General features: G+C 47.2%; 1 pseudogene; it reads left to right on the top strand.

Moving 5' to 3' along the window:
• The first annotated feature begins 4089 nt into the window (after positions 1–4089).
• LOC124094813 (mortality factor 4-like protein 2) lies at positions 4090–5882 on the top strand (annotated as a pseudogene).
• The last annotated feature ends 8480 nt before the right edge of the window (positions 5883–14362 follow it).

Below are 14362 nucleotides of genomic sequence, written 5' to 3'. Positions count from 1 at the left end.
CTCAGATCCAGAGCTGTGGTGGGCATTAGCCAGTGGCTGGGGATTGTGAAGCTGGTCCCATGTTGGTGTGCAAGGTTCTCAGTTATGAGATCTTATCTTTCATAAGTGTGCAGGACACTCTATCGGGCCTCCCCCAGCACAGAGGCAGAAGGTGACAGCAGGCGGTGACAGCACGCAGGTGGTAACAATCCAGATGAGGACACAGGGCATGCGCTACAGATGGCGTCACTGCATCCTTGCTGCAGACCAGGGCAGAGGCTCACTACCTGCGCTCACCTGAGGCTGTGCACAGTATCACTGGGACAAAGGGGGTGTCAGGTGCATTGTGAATTCTGGGGTCCAAGAGGAAGAAGTGGAGACACAGGCAGGGGAATGACTCTTGCAGAGCCCAGGCCAGCAGAAGAGCTGAGAGCTGAAAGCCGGAGGCGCTGGCCTCGGTGTTCCCTGCTCATGCTTTTTCGCTTCCGCTGGTACCAAGTGGTGGGTGCTGCTGGAGGGAGGAAGGTTCAAGTACAACAGCAGGCAGCAAGAGAGGAAGAGCTGAATTATTCTCCCACTCCGGGTTCATGATAATCGTTGCCACTGGGTCTTACAAAGGACTCTGCAGAAAGCCCCTCCTGTTTGTAGAGTATAAAACAATGGCAATTCAAATTTCTGCCCTTATCTCTCACTGCCACACTGTTCCTTGGAAATGGCACCTGCTCCCCAAAGGAGAAGCCCTGGCATGTCTTTCCAGTTCTTCATTACAGTGCCTGCCCAGCCCTCCAGGAAAATGGCATTGCCTGCAGCACCCGTGGGGGTTCCCAGCACCGGCTGACATCCTGGGGAACTGGCTTTTGGAAAGGCAGGGCCACAGTGATGTGAAGGTCAGAATCAACATCCTGGGTCTGCCCTCGCTGGCCGAGAAAGGGAAAAGAGAAGGGTGGGAAGGGGAGTCTCCTCTCATGGTGTTCCATGAAAGAGGAGGTTCCTCTCCTAGTCATCCCCAAATACTTTGCTATTATGCTCATTGGATTAGTTAACAACCATTTATGCCACTTGCAATGTGTTGGGCACAAGATACATGTCAGAGTTGCAAAAAATGAAAAGTCATGTCCCTGCTCTCTGTGAGCTATTCTCTAGTCCCAGGGTGACTTTGTGCTCCTGAGTGACTCTAGATCTCCTTTATCTCCTGCCATCTCTCTTCTCTCACTTTCTAAATCACCTCTGGAAGTGCAGGCGAGGGCTTGCCCAATATCAGCTGCTATCTATCAAGTTCCTATTACACACCAGCATGGTGCTGAGTGTTGAAGGTCTTACTTCAGTTATCACAGAAATATGAGGTAATGCTATGGTCACTATCTCCATTGTATACCCGAGCAACTGAGGCACAGAAAGATTGAGAAACTAGCCAAAGGACACACAGCAGACCTGATAGAACCCATAGCACAGTGTTGTCCCCTCTTTCCTGAGCTGCAAATATGAGGCTCACAGCACAGGAGGCTGTGGGCTTGGCTAGCGGGAGGGACCCAGCCATGTACACACGACCTACCTGCTGGAGTGCACGTGGGGAGGACCCAAGGGGAGGTCCAGCTGATGTTCATGAAGTCTGTTGCCCAGTTTCAGAGTTAGTCATGGTGAAACAGGCAGTTGTGTTGGGAAATCCAGCCAGAGGTAAGGGGCAGGCACTGGGAGAGGTGGGCGTCACATGACAATGGAAAGTCTAGGGACAGGAAGTGTGAAATTCCAGCTAGTAACTAGGCAGTCACCAAAAGAAGGGAGGCAATTCTTGGAACGCCTCGACCCATGATTGATGCAAGACCTAAGGTGTTAGGGACTCAGGATCCCAATAAGTAGGGACCCTTTCCCTACCCAAGTCTGAACTTGGAGACAGGAATCAGGCCACAGAGGCCAAAATATCACCTTTCTCATTGATGATGCTGATGATATGGCTGAAGAATGAAGAATTCTATAGGTGTGGGGGGGGCTTCCTAATATTGAACCCAAGGCTGGGGATGTGACTCAGTGGTAGACTGCTTGCTGTGCATGTATGAAGCCCTGGGTTCAATCCTAGACCAAAAAAAAAAAAAAAGATATGCCTAATACTGAGTCCCAGAATAAGGAAGAATCACCCCCCCAGCCACAGCAGCACTTATGACCCTGGGCCTCTTCCATGGGGGGCAACTCAACTTCATGATGAGGAAAAAATGATGTAGATCAGGACTCATTCTGTCTATGGGCAGCTGGCATTAGAGATGATGCTGGGGGCCGGGAGCTGCTCCAAGAATATGTGACATGCTTATTGCTCCCAAATAAATCCTCCCCACCCCGAGGTCTCACCAGTGGAACTTCCCCTGATCTTGTTCCCAGTGGGGTGTGTATGCAGAAGGATTATGTCCTTGCCTTTCCGCACCCACTATCATGGGGTCCTGGGGAACAGGACAGAGCCACCGTGGGGGAGAATCGGAGGCAGATTGAAGGCTGAGTTACAGAAACAAGGCAGAGGACTAGTTGCCCGATCTGGTGCAGAAGGCAGGGAGCCGATGACCTTGCTGCAAGGTGAATCTGTACACGCTGGGCCAAATCCCCGGCCAGGAGAAATCCCCAGTTGCATCAGCCTCCTGAATGGGCTGCTTTCTGTCCACCCTTGCCCCACAGCAGCTGGGACTTTCAAAACTGTGACCACAGTACTCATCTACCGAGTCCTCCAGGGCCACCCAATGTGGGGCCCACCAGGCAGCACTGCCTCTGTCCCGCTCAGCCCTCCCAACATCTCCTCTTCTCCATCTTTTTAAAGCCCCAACCACCCTGGCCTGACTTTGGTCCCTTGGATACTCCAGGGCTCAGGCCTTTTTCACCAGCCATTCTCTTGGACTGTGTCCAGGTTATCAGTTGCTGCATAACGTGACCCCACGATTAAGCAACTTATCCGCCATTTCAGTATTTATCACAATAATTTTGTGGGTCAGGCATATGGGCAGGGCTCAACTGGGCCATTCTTCTATTCCACATGGCATTGCTCGGGTTACACTCTGGTGTTCAGTTGGTGGCTGATCTGAAAGGTCTGAGATGGCTTCACTCACATGCCTTTGCTCAGCAGGGATGTCTGTCAGGCTCTGGAAGGTTCTGGAAGGTTGGTTCCCGCTGAGCCACTTGCTCTTTCCAGACAGTCTCTCAGGGTCTTTCTGTGTGGTCTCTCCAGCAGGGAAGTCACATTTTCATCTGGCAGCTCAGGGATCCCAGAGTGAGGGTCCCAAGAGATGGGAAGTGGGAGCTGCTGGTCTCTGCTGGCCTGAAATTGGCCCAGCATCAACCTGCCATGTCCTGTTGGTCAAGGCAGTTATGGAACTCGCTGGATTCAGGGGAGGGGCACAGACCTGTGTCAATGGGAAGACAGGTAATGAGTAATGGCCCTCTCTAGTTTGCTGCAGTCTGAGATGCTGTTCTCTCCCCCAGATGTCTGTGTGCCCTGCTTCCATATGACTCAGTCCTCAGCTCAGATGCCCTCACCCTGCCACTGTGTGTAAGCAGCATGCCACGCTGGCCCCCTCCTTCTTGTGTTCTTGCAGTGTCTGTCCCTTATCCTGTCTTCAGGGCTCTCATCCCCTGAAATGTGAGCAGCATGTGAGCAGAGACCTGGTCTCAGTCACTGTCTTGGCCAAAGGCCTAGAACACTGTCTGGCACAGAGTGGGCCTACAGTGTCAAACGAATGAATGGTGGCAGAGCAGAGGGATGGGTTGATGGGGACCTATGACCAGAAACACTGTTTCTACAAAAGGTCTCAAAGTTCTGGTGTTCAGGCTAGCATTCCTGTTCCCCAGCTATCCCCCAAACCGCCCCCAGCAAGGGATGGAGCCTTCAGTGGTAATGGTGTATGGTCTGTGGAGAGAAGGGAGGTCAGGCCTACTGAGGCATGGAACTGGCAGGGGCTAAGTTAAAAGAGGGCATGAGGGCATTTTCTGTGCCCTGTGCTAACAAGGCCAGGCCCAAATAGTGTAGGCAGAGTTAGGTCTACAGTGTTGGAGAAAAGTCAATAGAGAGCAATTTCTCTTGCAGAGAAATGTCTGCATGCAAAGGAAAATGATAATTTAAATTTAATTTAAACTATGGCGGTTGGAGGGACGGCAGTGATCACACGTCGGCTGCTGGAAAGAACTGGATTCTCGTTTCAGATCACCATCAGAAAAGCTAAGTTTGCCTTACAGTAAGGATCAGGAGATCTGATCCTGTTTGCAGAACCATCCCTGATTACAGAGCCTTGGGCTGTGTCTCTCACTTCATCCTTCCAGATCATCCCAGAAGATCTGTAAGATTCCATCTGGGAAATCACTAGGAGTTCTTGGAAGGGAAAGAAGGAAGATTGTTGGTTGGAATAAAAACAGGGTTGAATGAGTTCCAGAAAGCAGGGTTCTCAAACTCGTGGACAACAATCTGCCGAAGAAGACAACTTTAAAAAAACCAACTCGAAGCAACATGCAGAGAGGTAAGATGAGAGGGGCCTCCTCAGGAAAGAAGACAGCTGCTCCACAGCCAAAGAATCTTGAGCCAGCTCTCCCAGGAAGATGGGGGGGGTCGCTCTGCAGAAAACCCCCCTTCCGGATCTGTGAGGAAGACAAGAAAGAACAAACAGAAGACCCCTGGAAATGGAGATGGTGGCAGTACCAGTGAAGCACCCCAGCCCCCACGGAAGAAAAGGGCCCGGGCTGACCCCACTGTGGAAAGTGAAGAGGCATTTAAGAGTAGAATGGAAGTTAAAGTGAAGATTCCTGAAGAATTAAAACCATGGCTCGTCGAAGACTGGGACTTGGTAACCAGGCAGAAGCAGGTGTTTCAGCTCCCAGCTAAGAAGAATGTAGATGCTATTCTGGAAGAGTATGCCAATTGTAAGAAATCACAGGGGAATGTTGATAACAAGGAATATGCGGTTAATGAAGTTGTGGCAGGAATAAAAGAGTATTTCAATGTGATGTTGGGCACTCAGCTGCTGTACAAATTTGAGAGGCCCCAGTATGCTGAGATCCTTTTGGCCCACCCTGATGCACCAATGTCCCAGGTTTATGGAGCGCCACACCTACTGAGATTATTTGTAAGAATTGGAGCAATGTTGGCCTATACGCCCCTTGATGAGAAGAGCCTTGCATTATTGTTGGGCTATCTGCATGATTTCCTAAAATACCTGGCAAAGAATTCTGCATCTCTGTTTACTGCCAGTGATTACAAAGTGGCTTCTGCTGAGTACCACTGCAAAGCCCTGTGAGGGTCTACTGACCACTCACTATTATGTCTGGTATCTGTAAACACTTTCTGTTCTTAGTCCTTTCCTTGTAAAATTGATGTTCTTTAAAATTGTTAATGTATAACAGGGCTTATGTTTCAGTTTGTTTTCTGTTCTGTTTAAACAAAATAAAAGGAGTACAAGCTCCTTTCCTCATTTCAAAGTTGCTACCAGTGTGTGCAGTAATTAGATAAAGAAGAAAACATTCAGTAGAACATTTTATTGCCTAGTTGACAACATTGCTTGAATGTTGGTGGTTCTATCCCTTTGACACTACACAATTTTCTAATATGTGTTAAATGCTATGTGACGAAACGCCCTGATTCCTAGTGCCAAAGGTTCAACTTCATGTATATACCTGAAAACCCATGCATTTGTGCTCTTTTTTTTTATGGTGCTTGAAGTAAAACCGCCCATCCTCTGCAGATCCATCTATGTTGTTCCTTAGGCATTCTATCTTTGCTCAAATTGTTGAAGGATGGTGGTTTGTTTCATGGTTTTTGTATTTGAGTCTAATGCACGTTCTAACATGATAGAGGCAATGCATTATTGTGTAGCCACAGTTTTCTGGAGAAGTTGATATTTTAGGAATTGTATTTCAGATCTTAAATAAAATTTGTTTCTAAATTTCAAAGCAAAAAAAAAATTTTAATTTAAGAATTGAATGAGCATATTAGCCAGGCGTGCTGGCACATACCTGTAACCCCAGTGAGGTCTCTGCTCACAGAACCTGAGGAAGGAATATTGCAAGTTTGAGGCCAGTCTCAGGAATTTAGTGAGACCCTGTCTCTAAAAATTAAAAAAAGGCTGGGGATATAACTCTGTGGTGGAGTGCCCCTGGGTTTAATCCCTAGTACTGCAAATACACAAATGAATAAATAAATACTTTAAAAAAATGAACATATTAAAGAAATAAGAGCCAGAAACCAGCCCCAAACTGTGCACTGACCTGGATAGATTCCGATGCTGGTCTGGCTGCTGAGCACAAGACCCCAGGACCTGGACTGGGGACCCCATGGGCACTGGATGTCCCCCTGAGGTCCCAGTAAATACCCCCAGGGCAGCTTCCTGGCTGTCCTTGCTTCTCTGCATTACCCGCTCTTTTGAAAGGGCTGCTCTTATTGAACAGGTTGAGTGACAGATCCGTGTCCTATCAGCTAGATCTTTGCCTCTCATGAGGACTCATTAGGCCAGAGTTCCTGAAAGTTCAGGCTGAGACTCTACGCGATAATGGCAAATGGCCATAAATGGCAAATGGCTGGACAGTGCAAGAATCAACAGCAACACCGTTGCAATTCTCATTGTAAGAATTCCTGCAGAGCAGAATGCAGAAAGAGGCCTCAGGACCTCACCCCTCTACCTGTGAGCACACTGGTGGAGTGGGATAGAACAGCTGACCGGGCATATGTCCTCCTTGGACAGCAACCATTTACGGGGGATTGGCAAGCCCTGGAGAACCACAGGAGCTGAGACTGAAGGCCCACAGTACACTCAATAAAGGACACTGCTTGGACATTTCTATATGCTAGACAAATGCTATCAATTCCAAACTCCTTGGAACTCTGGGAAGGGCAGAGATAGCCAGGGACTAAGTCAGTGGCTCTTAATCTGGCCTGCACTTTGAAATCTCTGGACAGCTTTAAAATATACTGAAGCTGGGCATGGTGGTGCATGCCTGTAATCCCAGTGGCTGGGGAGGCTGAGGCAAGAGGATCACAAATTTAAAACCAGCCTCAGCAACTTAGCAAGGCCCTAAGCAACTCAGCAAGACCCTGTTTCTAAATGAAATACAAAAAAGGGCTGGGGATGTGGCTCAGTGGTTAAGTGGCCTGGGTTCGATCGCTGGTACTAAACCAACCAAACCAAAACAAACTCATAGATGGGTCTAGTCTCCAGAAATTGAGATTTAATAGGTTTGGGGTATGAAATTGGGACTTTAAAAAAAAACTGAGGTAAATCCACATTCCAGACAATAAGCCGTTTAAAGCATTGTGCAATTCTCACCTCTGGCTATTCCCTGGTGAAGGCGTGGGTGTCCCTACCGGTTACACAGCCAGTCTCCATCCTTTCCTTCCCGCATCTCCTGGCAACAATTCTATTTTCTGTCTCTGTGGATTTTCCTATTCTGGGTATTACATATAAGTGGGGTCATTCAGTATTTTCGTGTCACTGTCTTTCACGTAAGATAACATCTTCAAGTTTTATGCATGTTGTAGCGTGCGTCGGTTCTTGATTCTTTCCTACAGCTGAAGAACACTCCATTGTCTGGATAAATCTATCTAAACATTTTGTTTATCCATTCATCAGCCGATGGACATTTGGATTGTTTCCTCTTTTTGGCTACTACATAGAATGTCGCTTTGTACAATCTTGTGCAAGTCTTTTTTTTTTTTTTTTTTTTGATACCTGTTCAATTATTTTGGGGACGTACTTATTGAGTGGACTTATCGGGCCATATGGTAGCTCTCTGTTTAGTTTTTTTTTTCCCAGGGCTGGGGACCCAGGGCCTATGTATGCTACGCAAGTGCTCCACCGCTGAGCTACATCCTCAGCCCTAACTTTTTGAGGCTCTGCCAAGCTGTTTCCTACAGAGGCTGCGTCATTTTACAGTCCCATGAGCAATGTCCCAATTTCTCCACATCCTTGCCAAACTTTGTTATTTCCCTTTTATCATTATGGCATCCTAGTGGGTCGGATTTGTATCTCATTGTGATCTTAATTTGCACTTCCTTAATGACCAACATTGTTGTGTGTCTTTCCATCTGCTTGTTGGTCATTTGTGTTTCTTCTTTGGGGAAATGTCTATTCAAGTCCTTTGCCCATTTTTTAATTGGGTGACTTGTCTTTTTTTTTTTTTTTCCTCCTTCCCTGTTGTAAGAGTTCTTTATATATTCAGGGTACCAAACCTTTATCAGATATGTGATTTGCAAATATTTTCTCTTGTTCTGTAGATTATCTTTTCATTTTCTTGATTGTATCTTCTGATGCACAGAAGAATTTCAATGAAGTTCAATGTATATATGTTTTTCTTTTGATTTATCTCTGTTTTCTTCTAACATTTAAAAATTTTGCTCTTACATTTAGGCCTTTGATTCATTCTGCATATGCTAGGAGTCAGGCTTTGGCATTGTAAAACTTCTACAGTGATTCTGATGGCAGCCAATGTTTAAATAGCTGAGGGAGAAGGTTCTGCAGGACACTGGTAGAAGTGTGTTTGGAGAAGATGTGATGGAATTGGGCTGAAAGGCAGGAGCTGATGATCTCTGAACAGGTCAGTTTGCTTTAGAGGGAATCAAGTTTGCTAATTAAGGTCTTAGAGAAAAGTTTAAGGTCAGGAGAGCTCAAGGCTCTGAAGACCATTTCTTAGGGAGCTCCTTTGAGGGTGGCTGCAGTCTGTGGAGAGGGCACGCAACTGAACTGCAAGTGAGCTGAGCGGCTCAGCTGTGGGAGGTCACACTGGAACTCAGGTGTTCTGACATCTGCTCTGGTCAGCTGGCGGGCGGATGTCAGGCAAGCAGCAAGCCCCCCCCCCCCTGCTACTTGTTGATTCTAGAACCCTGTTTCTTACACTCAGGGTAACCTGGTGCCCAGTGTGTTCAGTTGTTGAATTGTTTGATATTATCCAGTATGCCAACTGCTGAGAGCTGTTATGTGTGACTGACTTGCTACTAGCTTTCCAAACATGGACATGCATTTGAATGCAAGCGATTTCATTCTTCAGTGATGCAAAAGGAACAGTAGCATCTTCCTGTGCCTTAACGGATCTCTCCAAGCCGATTAAAAAAAAAAAAAGTGCAGCAAAATCACTTAGTGTGTTTATTTAAAATGTTGATCTTGGGGCTCTAATTTAACCAACAATCTGAGTTTCTGGGATGAAAAATCAAGAATTTGGATTTTAAAACATGGGTTTTATGTGTACTGGTCCTTATGTGTACTGCCTAAGAAGGACTATGGCCTCACCCTGGACACTCTGTAATCCCTCTGTATGGAAGCCACAGACTATAGATCAAGCCTGAATTGCTCTGATTGTCTGACCTGCAGGAAATTATTTCTTTCAGTAAAGAACTATGGTAACTTTTTAACCTATAATTTGCACCTTTGCCTAAAAGTAGGGGGACTAAAGTTGAACTATATGTAGTATCTCAACAAAGTATATCATTACTCACCTGAAAATGTATTTCTATATTTATTTATTCCAAAAATGGGACCAAAGTAGTTTTAGCCATATGATTTTGCAGCTTCACCTTTTTTCCTGCTTTTGTGAGAATAGTTTGTTTTTATGGGATTCGTAGCATCTCTAATACCAGTAACAGAAGTCATTCCACCTCCTCTCTCCATTTCATTTTTCCTGCATCCCATGACAGGCAGCTTATTCTCTGCCAGTTGGCACTCTCTTGCCAACGTGCAGAGTGAATTGAATTGAATGCCACTCACCAGAAAAGAGAACCACAATCTGTTATGATGTAATTTTTTTTAATCCTCAAAAATGACTACTAAATTGGAAGTAATCTAGATTTCTCAGATTGTTTTAAAGAAAAGCATTTATTTAGATATAACCCTGGTCACGTTTCACATTTTGGGGGAGATCTAGGACAAATCTGGAGCAGTGTGGCAAGACAGCAGGTTATAAGCTGGGCTTGGTGACACAGGCCTGTAATCCCAGCGGCTTGGGAGGTTGAAGCAGGAGGACTGCAAGTTCAAAGCCAGCCCCAGCAACTTAGCAAGGCTGTAAGCAACTAAGGGAGACCCTGTCCCTAAGTAAATTATAAAAAAGGGCTGGGATGTGGCTCAGTGGTTAAGTGTCCCTAGGTTTAGTCCCTAGTACCTAATAATAATAATAATAATAATAATAATAATAATAAAATAAACATAAATAAATAAAGTGGGGTGGAGTTTAGCTGGTCTGGATGGTGCAACATATCCGCGGGAATCAGTTATGAGTTGGGCAGAGCACTGGCCCCTGGTAGAGGCCATCCCATCAAGTGCAGACACGTAGCAGAGGGCACCACAGCTCAGATGGGGGGCAAGACCAGGCTTGATTCTGCTCAGACCCAAACCTTGGCTGTCCAATTCAGGGGTGGTCCGTGGTCCATGGCAGAAGGAGATTCCAGAAGGTGGCACCAATATGGCCTCGGCTGGCGTTGCGCCAGGATTCTGGAATATATGTACGTTGGTGGCATTATCTTACCAAAGACTGGTGAGACCAGGAAATAGGCTGTGAGCTTCGACACCCAGGGGAATGACAGGCGATGACAAAAGCGTGGGGAACACAGCCAAGCAGGACACAGGCCTTGAGGGGAGTGGGGTAAAAGGCATGGGAAATGGGAGCTAAGGCCAGAGCCCAGCGAAGGCCGAGCCGACATCACATCCCAGGGCCCTGGAGGTCACAGCCTTCACCGTCGCGCTTTGCTTCACTGGAACTCGGCCTGAAACCAGGGAGATCCATGGGTCTCAGCGGGCGGAACTCCTCCGAGCAGTGCGATTTGGGTTTGGATAAAGAATCATCCAGAAGTTGAGGCTTCAGGATCTCTCTCACACCACGCTGCTTGGTACCCTCTAGCCCTGGTCTGGAGAGGGCGTGTCTACACCCCAGGGAGCCCTCAAGTCCCCCACTGTCAATTCTCCATCGCTCTCTCCTCTCCACCGGTCACTGGCTCTTCCTTCCCCGTCTTCTCTTCCTGTCTTCTTCTGGAGTGGCGTCCTTCTCTCCCTCATGCCTTGGGCTTTATCCTTCCTAGTGTCTGCAGTGTCTGGCTGTGGAATTGATGATGGTGTCCACTCTTAGGTCTGGGCCTAACTCGGAAATCATACTCAAAGCTGAACCCCCAATGTCCAGCCTTTCTGTGAAGAGCAAGCCCAGAGGGCTGGCCCAAGCTCCGTCACATAGGACTGGTTTCTCCCAGCATTGACCCTGTCTACGAGATAGTGGGGTCCTGTCTTAGTTCATTTTCTATAGTTTTTCCAATTTCTCTACCTACTGCTTCAAGTTCCTGAAGTGCATAAGTTCTTCCATGAAACACAGGTATTTGGCAAGGTGCCGATTCCCTGTCCAGTTCTTGTTAGCTCCTTTTTCTGAGGTAGGAGGGCTAAGAAGAGGCTGGATCTGCCGCTCTTCACAGTCCTGGTCATCTGGCGCTGCTTGACCAACCTCCCAGAATGACCCTGCACTTCTGTTGCTGACCCGGCTTTCTTGTTTTCCTGCTCACGCTCTGAACACTAATGCCTTTCTTAACTGCACTGGAGCTTGCCGTGTTTTTTTGGACCTTCCTGCCACATTATCTTTAATTAATTAGTAATTATCTTTTTATCTTGGGCCATGTGAAACCACCCATCTGTCCAGTTTTGCCTTCCTGTATTATTTGTGTTGATAGTGGCCCTGCAATTTGACAAGTAAAAGAAGCAATGCTGGGGTGTATCACACCACAGTGAGTAGTAGATGGCCAAGTAGGGTCTCCAGATCTCGGAGGGAGGCTGGCATCCAACTGCAGAATGGTCACCTGCCAGGAGGTGGGCCTAATCCGACACTTGCCCTTGCGTTGTCCTGATGAGGCAGCTGCAGTTCCCTGCACACTTCCAGGGAGTGGCACCCCTGAGGGCCTCAGCAGGGGTCTCATCTCCTTCAGTGAGTGGCGCCAACCTGCAAATAGATTTGGAGATCCAGCGCCTCAGTCCCCAACAATGCCTGTTCCTAAGGGTCCTTCACATGGTTCAAAGGCTCCAGCATGGAGGTGGCAGCATGACACTGGAATTGGGGGTTCAGGAAGGGTGCCAGGACCCCAGGCTCCCTTTCTCAACAGCCCTTGGCTTGGCCCCAGAACACTTCTGTTGTCTGTTGAGGTCCCCCAAACACAGGGCAGCCCTTACTCAGAAGGTGGAGCTGGGGGTGGGGAGGAAGGGAGCAAAGGCCAGCCCCGCCCACCTGGCCTGCTTCTCCTTCTAGACCCTGAGGGTGAAACAGCATCCTTCCTGCCCACGCAGCCACCCTCATCACCTCTGTTTCTAGCACAGGGACAAACAGCAGGAAGTTCACCTTCAGCCGAATGCTCTGTCTTCCGTGTCAAGGACCTGGCCAACCTGAGTACCATGACCATCACAGGTGCTGCTCAGGTATGATGGGGCTCAGCATAACTTGAAACACCTGTAAGCCCCAATGCATCGGATATTGGGAAAGAGTATGTAGCACAACTATTGAGTGTCCTAGCTTAGACCACTGTACACTCTAGTATTGGTTGCTTCACCTTGTGATCTCAGGGCTGAGGGGGGGCTGTGGTTTGCTGCCGCTGGCTGCATCACAGAAGAGGATTGGACCCAATAATGCTAGGCACCCCCAATCCAAATTCAACATTCAGAGTATGGTTTCTATTGACTATGTGTGTTGCTTTTGCCCCATGGTCAAGTTGAAAAATCTTACGTTAAACATTGTAGGTCAGAGAATCTCTGTACTATAATTTTAAAAAAGAAAGAAAGAAAGAAAGAGAAGAACACAAATCTTCTAACTTTAGGCTGATGGCTGCTAGTTCCAGTGCTTACTCTGTACCCTTAGCTACATATACTTTCCCGGATACATATCGGGTTCTTTTCTTAAGCAAGAACAAAATCAACCTAGCAGACAACAAAGAGAATGACATTTATTTGGGGATGATTAGGACTGCAATCCAGGAAAACAGAAATCCAAGGACTCTTGAAAATGTGCTCCCAGGATTTACAAAATGGTGGCTGTATTTATAGCTAGGGGTCGGGTAGGGTGGTGTGGCAGTTGTTAGGAAGTACAATCGGTGCTGGAAAAAGTTCAGCTATTTTGTAAGAAAGGGACTAGGCACAGTCTCAGTGTGGGGGTAGTGAGGTGGTGGAGGTGGAGGTATCCACTACCCTGGTCAGCAGAGGTTAACTGGTCTGGGCCAGTTCCCAGGTCAGCTTGAATGGGGGCAGGGAGAGGGTATCTGCAGCCCAATTCAAAGGTTCAGCTGCTGATGTGTCTGAAACTGGATTTAAGTATATCTGCCAGCCCCATGTTAAGTGCCCTGAACCAGCGCTCGTCAGTTTTGATCTTCTTTCTTGATACTTTCACTCTCTTTAATGTATTTGAGATCCCTTTACATCATTAAATGCGTCAGTAGAATATCTGTTTTTCTGAGTCATAGTCTATAATATCAATGAGCAACTATATGTATCTTTTTCTCTGTTGAGAGGCATCTGGATGGTTTTATTTTTTTATTTTTTAAATATTCTTTTTTTTTAAAGAGAGAGAGAGAGAGAATTTTAATATTTATTTTTTAGTTATCGGCGGACACAACATCTTTGTTTTTGTATGTGGTGCTGAGGATCGAACCCGGGCCGCACGCATGCCAGGTGAGCGCGCTACCACTTGAGCCACATCCCCAGCCCAATCTGGATGGTTTTAATTTGGGAGCTGTGGTATGGTCCTTTCTCTGAAGTTGTGATCTTTCTGTGATCTCCACTTCAAGCCCAGATTGCTCAGCAAGGTCTTACCACTCAGCTACAAGCTGAAATTCCAACGTCTCCTAAATGCACAGATTCTGGTATTCTGCTCATGGTCCCACGGCGACTGCTTGCTAAGCCTTATGGAGTCTCCCCCTGCATGTAGAGTCCAGCCAAGGTCACGGAGGACCTCCAATGCCCACGCCTCCTGCCTTGCCCACCCATGGGAGCTCCCTCAGCTCAGGAACTCGGATCCACTGTCCCAAACTCAAATCTCAGCCCCTCAGTTCAGTGAGGCTACCTCACTCCATCCACTCAGGCTCTGTCCCTGCACCATGGTCAGCAATGTTCCCCTGAGAGACAGCCAGGGTGGTTTGGGATTCAATTTGTTTCCTTTTTCTCAAGGATTTCATCCTCCTCTCCTTGTCCAATACTGGAGAATAGCTGCTGTGTACATTGTGTCTGGTTCATAGATGTGAATTTCAGAAAGGCCATTCCAGTCACTCCATGTCTATCTCAAGTGGAAGTCCTTGATTGACAGGCCCTTTAAGTCTCTCTCAATGTAGAGGCTCCTGTCTCCCCTTCCATCTTCCTTTTTCTTTTCTTTTCTTTTTTCTTTTAGATACTGGGACTTGATCTCAGGTTCTGGCATGTGCCAGTCGAGCATC

The sequence above is a fragment of the Marmota monax genome, unplaced genomic scaffold, assembly GCF_021218885.2.
Source record: "Marmota monax isolate L192 unplaced genomic scaffold, Marmota_monax_Labrador192_F-V1.1 WCK01_AAM20220418_F8-fsc00040, whole genome shotgun sequence".
Taxonomy (NCBI): domain Eukaryota; kingdom Metazoa; phylum Chordata; class Mammalia; order Rodentia; family Sciuridae; genus Marmota; species Marmota monax.
The sequence above is the reverse complement of the archived record's forward strand: the minus strand, read 5'-3'. Positions and strand labels throughout refer to the sequence as shown.